Below are 4,088 nucleotides of genomic sequence, written 5' to 3'. Positions count from 1 at the left end.
TCTCTTTCGGGTTGTTTTACTTTTGAGAATTGAATCTTATCATACTTATCACTATTCAACTTTCATATAGTTAAGAAGCAAATTAAGTATTCTTATTCCCTTTTCCCTTGTGGATACGATACCCCACTCACGTGGGATTTATTACTTCGACAACTCCGTGCACTTGCAGGGAGCCTTGTCAAGTTTTTTGCGCCGTTGCCCTGGAAAAGGCGTTTAGAGATACTTTGCACTTTTGTTTCCTTAGCTATTCCTTTATCCATTCTATTTCACATTTTCTTTTTAATCATCATTTTGATTTGTTTTCTTTCCTTTGTGCAGCTTCAGGTTGATGACCCGAGGGAACCCCTCAATATTGATTGAAGGAGACCCCGAGCTTGAAAGAACACTTAGAAGAAAAGGGAAAGGACCTGTGGAAGAACAATCTAATCTAGCTGATTTGGAAGTTGAAGGGTCAGATAATATGGCAGAACAGAATGAACAGCAGAGGACACTCTCTGATTATGCTAGACCCTCAATTTTTGCCATACAATCGATTATTGTACAACCCCCAATTATAGCTCAGAATTTTGAGCTAAAGCTTGGCATTCATCCACATGTTGCAGCAATCCACACAGTTCAATGGCTTGGCCGATGAGGATCCAAACAGTCACATAGAGAACTTTCTCGAGGTGTGTGATATGCTTAAGATAAACGGGGTGACGGATGATGCCATCAAGTTGAGAGCTTCCCATTTTCCCTAAAAGGGAGAGCAAAACAGTAGCTACACTCATTACCTAGAGCCTCGATTACTACATGGGAGGAGATGGTAGAAGCTTTTCTAGGCCCGTTATTTTCCTCCTGGAAAATCTGCAAAGATTAGGAATGAGATCTCATCCTTTGTACAGTCGGAATTGAAGTCTCTATTCGAGACATGGGAAAGGTTCAAGGAGCTCCTGAGAAAGTGCCCACAACACGGATTCACGGAGTGGATGATTATTCAGACTTTTTACAACGGGTTGAAATCCGAGTACAAGACAACTCTTGGATGCGGTAGCAGGAGGTACCTTAGGTAGCAAGACCTCCGATGAGGCCCGTCAACTTATTGAAGAAATGGGTTTAAACAGCTACCAATGGATTGCTAGATAGAAGAAAAAGGTGGTCGGTCTTCATGAGATAGATGCAGTAACTTCATTGGCGGCGTAAGTGGAAAATTTGAGTAAGAAGTTAGATATTCTAACTTCAAACAGAGTGGTGGCCGTGAATACTTGCACCGGTGTGGTGGAGGACATGCTCCCTCCGATTGCCCGATCTCTATTGGTGATGCATCTTCGGTTGAGAACGTCGATTTTGTAGGTAATGGCATGATGACTCAAGGAAACCCATATAGCAATACCTACAATCCAGGTTGAAAGAATCATCCTAATTTCTCATGGAGCAACCAAGGTGCACAAAAGGCCATGGGGCCACCGGGTTTCCAATAACAAGCCCCGAAAAGTGGAAAACAGAGTTTTAGGTTTGGAAACCCAAATGAATGATTTGGAGAAGGCCTTGAATAGATTTGTGCAATCTTCAAATACAAGGTTTGAATCAGTTGAGGCTACACTTTGCAATCATACCGGCTATTTGCATAACCTTGAAAACCAGGTGGGGAAAATTGCGAAGTCTCTCTCGGAAAGGCCACATGGAAGCTTGCAGAGCAATACCGAGACCAACCCTAGAGAGTATGTGAAGGCGATCACTTTGAGAAGTGGTCGTGAGGTTGAAGGTAGGCTTCCGGGTGAGAAGCCAAAAGAACATGCACCCGAGGTTATAGAGGTTGAAGAGGGAACAAGCAAAGAGAAGGAGATGGCAATCCCACCTTTGAAGCGAAGAATCCCTTATCCCTCTAGATTGAAGAATGACCAAGGGAATGAACAGTACAAGAAGTTCCTGAGTTTGTTCAAGAAACTCCACATCAATATTCCTTTTGTTGAGGCATTAGCTCAAATACCTAAGTATACGAAATTCTTGAAAGACTTGTTAACTAACAAGAGGAAGTTGGAGGAGAGTGCTTCAGTGATTTTAGATGCATCTTGATTGGCGGTTTTGCAAAAGAACATGCCGAACAAGAAGAAAGACCCGGGAAGCTTCATCATTCCGTGTAATATTGGCAATCTAGGTGAAGAAATGGCATTGGCGGACTCAGGGGCTAGCATCAACGTCATGCCATACACTTTCTTCCAAAAGCTAGGCTTGGGCGAGCCTAGGCCCACTCGGATGACTTTGCAATTGGCAGACCGAACGGTACGACATCCGAGGGGCATTATTGAAGACGTGCTTGTCAAGATGGGCAACTACATTTTTCTGGTTGACTTTGTAGTGCTAGACGTGGATGAGGATGTGGATGTACCCTTGATAGTTGGGAGACCGTTCTTGCGGACTTCCAAAGCATTGTTTGACATGGATGGCGGGGAGCTAACTTTGAGAGTCGGAGATGACAAGCTCACATACCGCCTTGCTGAAGCCATGCGGCATTCTCTTGATTTTGATGATATTTTGTATTTTCTAGACACTACTGATGAGATTGTTGATAAATACTTGCATGAAATGTTCAATCCGGACCCATATGAGGGTTTGTTCAACCAAGAGGACGAAATTGACAAAGTAATGATGCTTGGCTCGACTGAAGAAGTACCATCTACATCGGGGATCTTGAAGAAGGTGCTCTGGAAGATGAAGAGGGCAAGGAGACGCCACCGGAAACACTCCAAGACTGTTGGAGGTGTGCGTGAACCAAACGATGAACCGTTTCTAGGTAGTCCCAAGCTCGACAATTCACCTTCTACTCTTAAGAGACTTTGCTCATCATGCTTTCAAGCCATGGGTAAGAGGGCAACTTTCATTTATGAACCTCCGTGAGGTAAGATGAGGTACGTCAAGCTTAGTAATGTTAAACAAGCGCTTCTTGGGAGGCAACCCAAGTGTTTACTATTTTTCCCAGTTATAGTTTAGTTTTGCATGAATAATTTGTTAAGTGTTAGTGTCTTCATGTTTAGATGCTTGTGTTGTTTTCATTTTGGTGCATTTCTGTGTCTTCGTGTGTTTTCATGTGGATTTGGCAAAGATCTATTCGCTTGAGCTTGTTTCTATTGTTTTTCGCTGGTAATTGTTGCATAAAAGAGCAGGCTCTGAATGTTTAAACATGTTCAAAAAATTTCTACAGAGCCTGTAGAGTTATTCAAGTCATCTAGAGAAAACGCACGAGCGTGTGGAATTTCCACACGCCCATGGGGTTGTATTGCGAGCTCATCCAGAGAAGGCACAGGGGCGTGGACTCGCCCCTATGAGCGACCTTGCGATTATCGCACAGCCGTGCAAAATTACCGCACGGGCGTGCGTTGTTCTGCAGAAACCTGGGAATTTTTCCCGAGAGCACATAGGGGCGTGGACACACCCCTGTAGGCAACCTTGTGACCAACGCACGGGCGTGGGTATTTTCCACACGCCCGTGTAGATTTCTACAGACGATCCCTTCTCCATCCCGAGAGCACACAGGGGCGTGCGAATGCCCCTGTGAGTTGGGCCTGTGATTGTCCACTGGCGTACGGAATTTCCGCATGGACGTGTGAAACACTTAGTGATTTTCTCTCGTTGGACAGATAGCGCACAGGGGCGTGCGGCTTCCCCTGTGGGTCGGGCGCACGGGCGTGGGTAATTTCCACACGCCCGTGCGAGCATTTTTAGAGACAGCAAGAGCTATCCCGAGAGTAAACAGGGGTGTACGTCTGCCCCTGTGGCTTTCCACTGTGGAGACACACGGGCGTGTGGAATTTCCGCACGCCCGTGCGGATATACAGAACTCCAAGGGCACGAGTTCTTTTTAAAGAAGACTTGTTTCTCTTCATCTACATCCTCTCCACTCTTTTAAGAATATTCTAGCATTAGTTTCCGACCTCGTACTGCCGATTTTGGAGAATTCTTACTTGATTTTCTGGCCTATTCCTATTCTCATCATCTCAACTCGTCGGTAAGCCCCTATCTTTGATTTTCTTTGCTAATTCTTGATTCTAATCGATGAACTTGCTGAGAATGTTTTGTTTTTACGAGTGCATGAGAATGCTTAGAATGAA

General features: G+C 44.7%; 1 non-coding gene across 1 annotated transcript; it reads right to left on the bottom strand.

Annotated features, from left to right (window-relative positions):
• Positions 1-851: 851 nt before the first annotated feature.
• On the bottom strand, positions 852-958 carry LOC120252215. The gene has a single exon (XR_005533756.1). It is a non-coding gene; the product is annotated as a small nucleolar RNA R71 (small nucleolar RNA).
• Positions 959-4,088: the final 3,130 nt, after the last annotated feature.

The sequence above is a fragment of the Dioscorea cayenensis genome, chromosome 20 (assembly GCF_009730915.1).
Source record: "Dioscorea cayenensis subsp. rotundata cultivar TDr96_F1 chromosome 20, TDr96_F1_v2_PseudoChromosome.rev07_lg8_w22 25.fasta, whole genome shotgun sequence".
Taxonomy (NCBI): domain Eukaryota; kingdom Viridiplantae; phylum Streptophyta; class Magnoliopsida; order Dioscoreales; family Dioscoreaceae; genus Dioscorea; species Dioscorea cayenensis.
This window is presented reverse-complemented; position numbering and strand designations above follow the sequence as displayed.